Source organism: Gossypium hirsutum, chromosome D08, assembly GCF_007990345.1.
Source record: "Gossypium hirsutum isolate 1008001.06 chromosome D08, Gossypium_hirsutum_v2.1, whole genome shotgun sequence".
Taxonomy (NCBI): Eukaryota; Viridiplantae; Streptophyta; class Magnoliopsida; order Malvales; family Malvaceae; genus Gossypium; species Gossypium hirsutum.
The window spans coordinates 55880876-55893365 of record NC_053444.1 but is presented as its reverse complement, the minus strand read 5'-3'; the positions used below and the strand labels follow the sequence as shown (position 1 = coordinate 55893365).

The following is a 12490-nucleotide window of genomic DNA, read 5'->3' as shown; positions in this document are numbered from 1 at the left end:
CGCCACTATAGGTCGATCATTAGTTGCGCTTGTTGAAAAACGCCGCTATAGGTCGAGCATTAGCGGCGCTCTTTGAAAAACGTCGTAAAGAAATTATATTAATTAAAATGCAATTTATTTTTAATTGAATATTTAAATTCTTCAGTAAAAAATAAAGACACGTAGAAAAATTTTGAAAGTAAAAACATAGAAAAATATTTGTTAAAAATGAAAAAAATTAAGAGACTATTATTTATATATTAAATTTTAAAGTTTTTTGGGTACACGACTGGTTGTTTTTTAATTTATATATTAAATAATTTCTTATATAATCGTAAAAGAGATAGTATTAATTTTAAAATATTGAATTAATTATCATTATAGTTTAGGGTTGATGGTTTAGGGTATATGGTTTAGGTTTTAAAATTTAGGGTTTATAAATTATGGTTTATGGTTTAAGGTTTAGGAGTTACTATTTAAGGTTTATGGATTATGGGTTTAGGGATTATGGTTTATAGTTTAGGGTTTAAGGGTTTAGTATTTAGGGTTTAGGGGTTAGAGTTTAAGGTTTAGAAGTTGTGGGTTTTGGGTTTAGGGTTTAGAGGATTTAAGAGTTAGAGGTTTAGGGTTTAAATTAATTAGTGTTTTTTAATCAAGCCTTTTTCACCCATACTTGTAGGGTTCTTAGAATGTCATATGTTCGTGCTCATGTTTGAAACAAGTTTCAGACACGAATACTTGAAGTAAAATCAAGAGTCAAAGGAATAGAATTATCATTTCAATTAACCAATCATGAACTTCTTTTGGATTGTTTTGATCCTTCTAATTTGTTCGATTCTATCGTAACATCATAAGCTTTGTCTTCTTTGATACAAAAAACTACGTATTCTTCCTCAAGAAGACATATCCAGCTCGAGTTTTCATATTATTTAAAATTATTTTCATACACAATTATAAAATTTTACAAATTAAATATATAATTTGGAACAAAACAAATTTAATTTAAAGGAATTTAAGAAATAATTAAACCTTTCAAATATAGAAACAAATTTAATTTAAAGGAATTTTGTTTTAATAAAAACGGTGTCGTTTTATAGGATTTGTTAGTGGCGTTTTTGGTGAAACACTGCAATATGTCGGGCTGTAGCGGCGCTATACTAAAAATGCCGCAAAAAGTTATTCTGTTTTTATCAAAACGATGCTTGTTTATTTGCTTCTTTAGTGGCGTTTTTGGTAAAACGCCGCAAAAGATCAGACTTTAGCGGCGCCAGGTGAAAAACGACACAAAATGTTATTTTGTTTTAATCAAAACGTCACCGTGTTTGTAGGTTTTTTAGTGGCATTTTCAGTTAAACGCCTTAATATGTAGGGATTTAGCGGCGCTATTAGATAAACGTTGCAAAGTTTGATTTCTTTTAGGCAAAACATCATCGTTTTGCTCTCCTCCGTTTTCCCCCTTATTCTGAATTTCATTCCCCTTTTTTCCCAGCAGCCCTAAGTTCCCCAACCTTTTAGGACGTGTTTGGTTCGCCGTATTACTCAATCCATTACGCCCCGATTACGTGCGTATTACATTACGCCCCTATTCCGGCGTTTGGTTCGCTGTAATAGGTATTACGCGCGTAATCGGTTACACCCCTAATCCCCAAATTCCCGTGTTTTCCAATCCCTTCCCTTTTCGCTGTATTAGCTATTACTTCCGGCCTCCCTCCCCATCTCCCTGTTTTACCCTCCCTCCCTCCCTACCCGACCCTCTCCTCTTCCGTCCTAATCATTTTCTCCTCCCATTTCCCACTGCTTCCGTTGATTATTCTGTCGTCATCGTTTCTTCTCGTCTCGGCGTCTAATTTCCCTTCCCCATTTCCTCCCAACCCTATCTGCGCCGCACACCAAAACTCTCTCTTTTTCTCTTCAATATGTTCACAAAATTGGAAATTCCTGATAGCTTAATCCATTGAAAAAAGAGTGAAGCGTTTTTCGGGTCATCACGTAGCATCCAATATCAGGTGAGTTTTAATTCTGACCTAAAATAATCTGCCAATTGTAGTACATGTATCTCAATGTTTTCCCAATTGTAGATAACCCCTCTGCATGCTTTTCTCTTTACTTTTTTAAGCTTAATCGTCACCTTAAGTGTTACCTGTTTTAGTTCCTACAAGTTAATTTCTGCTGAAATTGCTATTTTATTTTATTCATTGTTGCTTATTTCATCGAGATTATTGTGTATATGGATGCACTGCTTTTAAAGCTGCTTTCATTGGAATTATTGTATAATTGCGCTTGTGGTTTTTTACTCTTCAGTAGTTTAATGCTGATTTCATGGTTATGAATCTTTTATTCTTCAGTAGTTTTAGTTATCGAACGAGGTTATATTAGAAAAAGAACGAAGCATAAAACGAATATTAGACCAAAGAAAGAAAAAAGATGGCAACTGAACATTTGTAATCTGCAATTTTCTCTTTTACTTCCATTGTTGCCTCTGCATAATTTTCAACTTTACTTAAAAAGAAAGAAGAATATATTCCAATAGGGATTCAATTAAAAGGGTAGACCAAAAATGGAAAGGCAGAGATATTGGTCTGGGATTTTCATTTTGTAAAGCTAATTGATGATTGCTCAACTTGTCCACTATCAACCCCTATTTTCTGTCACCAATTAAAAGAAAAAAAAAAGAGTCAATGATTTCATCAAAAGATGTGGCTTTTCATTTGATATCATAGATGTTTGATCCTATTTTTATTAATAAAATTCATCAAAAGAACATTTTCCTTGTGCAAGAATTCTCCATTCAAGACTACCAGAATATATTCCATTTATATGGACTGTGACATAGCCATTAACAATGTCAACTAGAGTTTGCTTTTAAAAATATATAAATACCAAGAATTGTGTTCACCATTGGTGTGCATAAAAACTGAGAAGGAGAGAGGTCTTACATGATGAAAAGAGTCGTGTTTGGTAGCCAATGATGACTTGCCTGCATCTTTCAAAGAGGTTCAAAATCTCTGTATCAACCATGGAAAAGAACCAGAAGCTCTTTGTGAGGGTGCCAGGCAGTCACCTTGGCTAATCTAACAGGTTCTTGTCCCTCATGTTAGACTTTCTCTGCTTTGTCAATTATCTATCTGAAATTATTTATTTTTTTATAAAAAAAGGGGTCATAGTCTGATATATGAACAAACTGGGAAGATTCTCAGGTACTCAAAACTTTGGTATAATATGAAATGACATGTATTTCTGAGTATTTGCATAATCCAAAATAATAGTAATACATTGAAGTGATTTTGATTGAAATGAAGTTTTTGTGTGTTCACTGATCAAAAAGTTATGATAATGAGGCCTTGGCATTGGATCATGATAAAAAGGTAACACTTGTATCATACTAATAAATTCTGCAAATTTACATCTTGTAGATGCCATCAAGTATTGGATGACTTTTTAAATATACAGTGAAATTCTGCTCATTATAAATATTATATACATATATACAGTGAAATTTTGCCTTGCGGACTTCATTTAAATTAAGAAAGCTTACAAAAGACACTCCCTTTCCATTTTTTGTTATTCTTTGCTATGAGTTGGAGAAAGAATAAACAGGAAACTGTTTGCAGATTTTGCTTTATTTTTTCTGTACAGTATGGGGGCTTGGTTCTTTATTAGGAAGAATTATTGTAATGAAAAGAGGACACTTGCTCCTATCCTAACAGCCATTCCCTTTTTTAATGTTTAACAATGTTGCTTCTTTCTCTTTTAATTATCTCTTGGATACTGGCCAAGGAACATCAAATGATGATTACTTTGTTCGATGCTAAGCTTTGTCTTAACTATGAACCTCTAGAATCTAGATAATTGCATGCTATTGCTCATGCTATGAACTAGAAATTTTTGGTCATGTTTGATGATTGCATATCTAAAGCAAATGATGTTTCTCCTACATTCTTCAGCCAAATCATTGGCTAAATTAGCTTATCAATTGTTGTTGTCTCCTTTTGAAATTAGGTTTGATGGATAAATTATGAGCATCAAATCACTTTTGTAGTTAGTTTGAATCTTTTTGCTCGGTTGATGATACATATGCCTGCATTGTGTTGTTTGCTAATGGGGATGAATGTGGGGGAATTAGAGGCCAGTGGTTTGTTATGTATTAACTGAGTGCAACTTACTACATGTAGGATGTTAGGCACTGAATTTACTTAATATGGTTGGTTTTATGGTTGTGCCATGACTGCTTCCAGCATTCTTGAAAAACAAAAGAAAAATTATTATCTAGTCTTCTCATATTGTAATGAAAAGAGGACACTTGCTGGTTCGGCCTTTTATTAGGAAGAAAAGGGAGGTGAGAACTAATTACAAATAATGAGGGAAATGAGGAGGCAGTTCAGTGTAGGTTATTGAACTTGGAATTGGGTTTAATGGTTTGTCGCCTGGTATCATACAGAACAAAGAAAATCCAGTGAATCCTTTGAAAGCTATGCAATTGGACTTAATAGTTTCATAGTTCCCTCTTTTTGTGTTCCTGCTTATCAGTATCTGCTATAAGCCTATAACCAGTGGCTAAATGTTTTATTTTTCTTATGTTTTTGCAGTAAGAGAGAGGTTAATAAGAAAGTTCTCAAAGTTCCTGGAATAGAGCAGAAGGTAAGACTACTCTAGAAAGTTAACGGTCCATTTAAGTACTTAAAAGGTGATTGTTGCATAATTGTAAGTATTGATGATTGGTAGGCAAGGGGATTTAATAAACTATCTAGATACTGTTTTGATCGATATCATATTTAAAATATGGCTCATGGATGATGATTGGTGTATGGTTGTTCTGTGCTTTGATATACTATATTTAGCTATAGCATAAATATTTTCCCCAAAAAAAAAAGGTTGATCCGAGCACTTTTCTCATTACAGGTAACATTTTTCCAACACTTCCACATCGCAGTCGTCCCAGATTTGAGCATTACAGGTTAGTATTGATGTAGTAGGTTCTGTTGTTTCCCAAATGAATATGGTTTTGTTTGTATGTTTGTAATGCTCATTAAAGCTTTTGTTTGTATGGTTATGGTTATTGCTGCATGACCATTGTTCTTTTTGAATTTATCAGCCAAGTTATATGTTTTTACTATTAGGTAACATTTTGTTTAAAGAGCATTATGCCTACAAATCTTTTATGAGATAAATTTGTACATGTAAATGAGATAAAAGTTATATATTTTTTATGAAATTATATTACCATTTAAAATGTTATTATCTAGTTTTAAAACTTCAATTTCATTATTAAACTAAATCTTCATTCTTCATTTTATTTATTTTGAAATTGGAAAACCTTAACTAAACTAATCATCAATAAAAAAAAATTTCAATGATCAAACTTTGAACATGCTTTAAGTAACTAATCAATATATTTATACGATATCATTTTAGGTCAATTAATTTGGGTGATTTTAATTAACTAATCAATATATTTAAATGTCCAAATTATAATGAGTTTAGTTATAATCTAACAAATACCAACCTTCAAATTTTACCTCAATTAATTTTACCTCAATTATACATAATATATTAAAATTTAATATAAGTTTTTGAAGAAATTAAATGCTCATGGATTATAATTAACCTTTTATGCACGCAATACATGTTATTTAAAACAAATGTTAATTGATTCAAACATTATTTTTCCCCTATAATGGAAATAATGTTATCTTAATTATAAAAATGGATAAATGGACTGAAATTTATTATTGTCTAATTCTATCTTAGATTTTAAGTCAATTACATTATACATAAAATATTCCTCATTCATAATATGATTTCCCTATAATACATAAATTATAATTGTGAAAGTGTAAGGAAGTTTTTAAAATTAACGTATATATAATATGATAAATAAAATTATACAAATTTTACTTAAAAAGTCAAATTTGGCTGTTAAATTAATAAATTCTATAGAATTCTGAAATTTTAATAATAATAATTTTTTGATGAAAAAATGCTAAACATGTATTTTTAAACTTGATACTAGACAGATAAGTAACAATTCTTGTAAAAAATAAGTCCTCTTCAAAGTTATATATATTTTTACAAAATGAAATTACCATTTAAAATGTTATAAAAGTTATAAAACTTCAATTTCATTATTAAACCAAATCCTCATTCTTCATTTTACTTATTTTGAAATAAGAAAACCTTAATTAAACTAATCATCAGTAATTAAATATACTCTTTCATTATTATTTGGGTGATTGATAAAGAAATGAAATTAAAGTTGCAACGATATCATTTAGTAGATAATTTTTTGCTTCGTGTGTTCTAAATTTGTGCTGTTTATTTTTATTCGATAATGTGTAATTGCAACTTCAATTCTTTGATAGTGTGTTCTAATTTTAAAATGTTGCAGTAATGGCTCGTCTGCCTTTAATTGCACAAAGTGAGGCGTAAAAGAATTAGTATTGCTGTGACAATATGGTTGGAAATCTGTAGAATCGCGGTTTGGTTCTTATTTAGAATGGGTGCCAGCCTTAGCCTACATAGACCAAGGATTAGGTCCTATACCGTAGATTTTTATGCAAAACGGGATTATGTGAATAGGCTTGTATATGCTAGTGACGAGACTTGTATTGAACAAGTTAGGATGAATAGAGCTGCCTTTTTTAAATTATGTGAGATGTTAGAATCGATAGGGGGATTGAAGTCGACAAGGTTCATGCTTGTTGACGAGCAAGTAGCAATGTTTTTACATATCATCTCCCATCACCTGAAAAATCGAGTTATCAAGCATCACTTTAGAAGGTCCGGGGAAACTGTTAGCAGAGCATTTCATAGTGTTTTAAATGCTGTCATACGCTTGCAAGATGTGTTATTTAAAAACCCGGAGCCAATTACAGCCGATTCTTCTGACACAAGGTGGAAATGGTTTAAGGTATAGGACTAAGTTTTATATATAGCTTCAACAACATTTACTTGATTTAGATTTAAATTAGTATTCTAACTCAAGGTTTTATATCATGTGATATAGAATTGCTTAGGTGCTCTTGATGGAACCCACATCAAGATTAGGGTTCCAACAGTTGATAAACCTAGATATCGGACGCGAAAAGGTGACATAGCAACAAATATGCTAGGTGTTTGTACACCTGAGATGCAATTTGTTTATGTTCTTCCTGGTTGGGAAGGTTCAGTTGCTGATGGACGGGTTCTTCGAGATGCCATTAGTAGAAGACATGGATTAAAAGTTCCTCATGGTAAAGTGTATAGTTAGAGGACTTTGATTTATTCATTAAGATCACACTTTGTGTGCTGAATTAATCATTTTTTAATATGAAACTTATTTTATAGGTTGTTATTATCTAGTTGATGCTGGATACACAAATTGTGAGGGATTTCTTGCACCATTTAGAGGACAACGATATCATTTGAACGAGTGGCGTCAGGGTTATCAGCCAAGTTCTCCGCAAGAGTTTTTTAATATGAAACATGCCTCAGCACGTAATGTCATTGAAAGATGCTTTGGCTTATTAAAACTTAGATGGGGAATACTTAGGAGTCCATCGTTCTATCCTGTAAGGGTGCACAATAGAATTATTATTGCATGTTGTTTGCTCCATAATTTTATTCGAACCCATATGAGTAGTGATCCCATTGAAGCGGAGGTGGGAGAAGGATTACCTACAATTAATGTGGTGGATGACGATGAACCGAATATCACAAATATTCATCCATCGGATGCTTGGGCTACTTGGAGGATGGAACTAGCCAACCAAATGTTCGATGAATGGCAAGCATCTAGAAATTAGTTTGTGAAACTTTTGTGAAACTTTTGTATTGATTTTTGTATTGTACTAAACTACAGAAATTATAATATAATTTCTTCTAATTCAGCATGTGTTATAATTTTAAATTTTTTGTGCTATGGAACTTTTGATTCATGATATTCAACTTAATTACTTAGATTTTATAAAGTGTTGACCTTTTGAATCATGATATTAAAATAGTAATTAATATAATTTTTTTTTTTGTTCTTAAGATCATTATGTCAGGTGTTCCAGAATCAAATGCTCAAGCTTCTCGAGGAAGCAAAAGAAAATGGGTTCCCGAGGAAGATGCAGCATTAGTTTCCAGCATGGTGGACCTGCACAATGTTGGAACATTTAATGCTGATACCGGGTTCAAAGCCGGTTATTTGAACGAGTTGGAAAGAATGCTACAAACGGTTTTACCAAATGCAATGTTGAAGGCGAAACCTAATATTGAATCAAGGATTAGGTTACTTAAAAGGGAGTGGTCAATCGTCTACGACATGCTTAATGGCCAAAACAATAGCGGTTTTGGTTGGGACGAGCATAGGCAGCTCGTTGTTGCTGAAGATGCGGTTTGGGAGTCCTATTTAAAGGTAAGATTATTTCAAGTCTTTATTATATTATTTTTACCAAACTTACGACTAATATGATTTCCTCATTTTTTTAGAGTCACAAAGAAGCCGCCCAATTCAGATTTCGTACTTTCCCTTACTATGACCAGCTTACTACCATATACGCAAGAGATCGAGCAACTGGGAGAGATGCTCAAACAGCTGCTGATGTTCTTGAAGAAATACATGCTGATGATGAGCGTACTACAGATATGAATGAAGAGAGAAACACATTCTATGACTGCGAAGCTGACGTCTTTTTAGATGACATGGATGTTTCTGGTACGGATCCGCGAGGAGATCGAGACCAAGGGGGTTCCTCATCTTCAAACAAGAGAAAGAAGAAATCTGATGCTCGTGATAATGTGTTTTCTTCATTTAATGAGGCTGCCACTTTGTTCGGGGAGAAAATCCAGGCCGTTGGCGATCAAATCAGTAGGAGTTTTGCCTCCGAGGTGGTAGTTCAGCAGAAGTCAGAACAACATATGGAAGAGAGAGCTTCAAATTTATATTCAGCCTTATGGTCAATTGAAGGTTTAACCGACGATCAACGATATGATGCATTGAGTAAAATTCCCGACCATCCAACTCAAATGATCGTTTTCTTTAGTTTACCTTCAGTTGCCCGATTGGAATGGGTTAGGAGATTTCTTTCTTACCATTAAATATCAATGTTCAAACTTTTTGATGTTGTAAAACTATATAACATATGGATTTTAATGTACAATTTCATTTTCATCTAACCTTTTCTTAATATAAGTTAATTATGTTTATGCATAATATAATTCTCAAGTTATATATTGATTTTAGTAAATTCATATAAGAACATTTTATTATTAAGAATTTTATGAAATTATATATCACTATATAATTATATTTAATATTAATTATTTTAAATTGTATAAATTCATATAAGAAAATTTTTATTATCAAGAATTTTATGAAATTATATATTATTATTAAATTATATGTAATAATTATTATTTTAAATTATACAAATTCATAAACTATAATCATATTAGTTATAATAATTTTAAATTTTATTAAATCATATATTTAATTAAATCATATTAGTTATAATCATATATTATGATTTGAGTAAATTCATATAAGAATATTAATTATTAAGAATTTTATTAAATTATATATTTTAATTATATTATATTTAATAATAATTATGTTATTTTATATTTTACAGTATCATATATTATGGTTTGAGTAAATTCATATAAGAATATTAATTATTAAGAATTTTATTAAATTATATATTTTAATTAAAATATATTTAATAATAATTATGTTTAAATATGATTAAATTATTTATTATTGATATTAATCTTATTAAAATTTAAATAAAATAATTTACCAAAACAAATTTCTGCTAATTATTAAGAATTTTATTAAATTATATATTTTAATTAAAATATATTAAATAATAATTATGTTTAAATATGATTAAATTATTTATTTTTGATAATAAATAATCTTATTAAAATTTAAATAACAATAACAATAATCATTTACCAAAACAAATTTATGCTAAGGGTATTCTGGTCATTTTAGTTTTCTCCATTATGCTATTACACCTCTATTACATTCAACCAAACACAGTTTTACTATTACGCCTCTATTCCATTACATTCAACCAAACAGTTGATTTGCTATTACACCTCTATTCCATTACACCTCTAATCTAATCCAATACATCTCTAATCCAATACAGCGAACCAAACGTGCTCTTAATAAAGTTCTATGAACGTTCATAGATATTTGTTTTGTTACAATGTTATTTGCATTATCCGCCTTTGTTCTGGAAGGTATCAAGAACTTAATGAACTTTAATTGCTTGAGTCAATTGGAACAAAAGAAACGTTAAATATTATTTTATCACTGAGATTTCTGCAGTTTGAATTCTGAAATGCATTGTAGGATGACTTCCCTTTTAGAGAAAAAGCTTGCTAAGCTTACTTCATCAATAGTGTTAGCAGTCTAATCAATTATTTGTACTTCACAATTAGGATGGAAACTAGAGTTTAACAAATTTAGAATTATCAGAAGGAATTGTTCTTTATCTCAAAATGTAATTAAAACATTAAAGGCTGATTAATTTGTTGACTTTGGTATATAGGAGAGAATCTGTGGCATACCTGAAATAGAATGTCAAAGGTATAGTTTTTATGAACTTGCTTAAATCTTAGTTCTGAAACATTTTTTGTTGATCGAAAATATTGAATTAAGAATTTCCTGCCTTGATTTCAACTTGATTTCAGTTTTTATGAATAGTTAGTACCTGTATTAAAAATGAAACAATCTGTCCATTAACAAGGAATTTGTTTTGGGAATGTGATCAATTCAAATGAAGCAATCTGTCCATTAAAAATGAAGAAATTTGTCCATTAACAAATGAAGCAATCTAGTTTTTCTTATGTTAATTCAAAATTTGAAAATCATTTCCGGCTGATTTGCGCTATTGTTGAGTTCGATTTTGAGTTTAACTTATTCAATTAAATTATTTAAATTGTTGATTAATTTTTGGTTACTTAAGTTATAATTCAGCCTAAATTGATTAGAGACATTTTATGCCGTAATAATTTACTTGCACTCCAATTCAACAATTTAATTTTAATTTTATTTCATGTGCAGGTTGATGCCCGTATAAGTTCAATTAGGAAGTTAATCCGCATGAATAAGCTGCTGAATGACGGTCATATGCTGGTTGAAGGAATTAAATTAACATTGGAGGAACAGTCGGTCCAATTAGAAGCCAAACATGCGACAAAATTAGCAGGGGAATTATTATTTCCTTCTTGCTAAGCGGTGGCCGACTTCAATTTAATCAAGGAAGCCAAATCAGCTTTGAAGAGTTAAATTAAAACTCTACTAAGCTGAAGCTATTTTTATGCGACGGGTTCAGCTAGGAAACGGGGGATAAGATTGAATTTAATTTTTGAATTGTTGAAGGTTATTATCCCATAAATAGAGAAGACCAGCAGCTGGAAAAGGGGGAAAAAGCAGAGAAAAAAATATACAGCAGCGTAGAAAGGCGTGACACAAGCAAGCAGAATTTTCTAAAATTGGACCAGCAACCCGATCAAGGAGCTGGAGTAGCAGCTAGTAAATTCGGCTAATTGGGAGAAGGGAAATCGGACGACTTGAAGAACTTCGCCTTCCAAGAACCAGTTTGTAATTCATGTTCTTTCCAATGGATTCGTGTTCTGTTTTACTAGCTATGAGTGGCTAGTTTATTTAAGCTTAGTTAGACACTTATGAAACCGAGCACAAGTGATTTGAAAATTTATTTTGTTCTAAAATCGAATTCGGCATTCTTGAATTGTTTGATTTTATCTTCCAAGGAATTTTTCTAATTCAATTGGATTGATCACCTAATTAATTTGGGAATTTTTCTTATAATCATTTAAGTGCAAATTGATAAATCGAATTTCTCAATTATGCTTAGAATTAGTGATAATTAATTGGCCGCAGCTAATTAAGACAACTTCGGATTTAATCTTAGAAGCCGCTGGTGGATTTTCTTTGGTTAAGGCTAGGCGAAGTCTCTAAAACTCTAAAAAACCTTTAACAAGTCGACACAAAGATAATTAAAGGTAGATTTCAATCATGAACGTTCTCTAATTGAATAATTTACTGGGGATAGGAAGTCGCTTCGTAAGTGATTTTTCAGCCTTACTGCTAATTTGAGCAATCGTAAAACATAAACCCCCCTTTTCTCTTTTTTCGCATGCCTTTTACATTACTTTAATTTTAAATCACTTCAAATAAATTTGTTGCAAGCTTCTTCGTGGGATGATTCCCTATTTACCTTATATTACCAGTTAATGTTGGTTAAGTAAGTGGATTTAATTTGGTGGCCGTAACGACAGCTATCAGCTATTCTTTTCTGCGTGTTTGGTTTGATGGTCTTTTTCTTCTCTTATAAATTTTCAGAAAAAATTGTTTTCCCCGATGATGAAACATGTTCTAGTAGCATCCTAGTCTTAGAGATAAACTGTTTATATATTTCCAGTTCTTCACAACTCAATTCTTTCTGATTGTTCCTTATTTCTTGATAATTTGTGTTGCATATAGATTTGAGTTGTTAACAAAAGCAATATATTT

General features: G+C 31.1%; 1 long non-coding RNA gene across 1 annotated transcript; it reads left to right on the top strand.

The window, feature by feature from the left end:
- Positions 1-2809: 2809 nt before the first annotated feature.
- Positions 2810-8489, top strand: LOC107901322 (uncharacterized). Its single transcript, XR_005916879.1, has 3 exons — positions 2810-4617; positions 4879-4933; positions 8431-8489. It is a non-coding gene; the product is annotated as an uncharacterized lncRNA (long non-coding RNA).
- The last annotated feature ends 4001 nt before the right edge of the window (positions 8490-12490 follow it).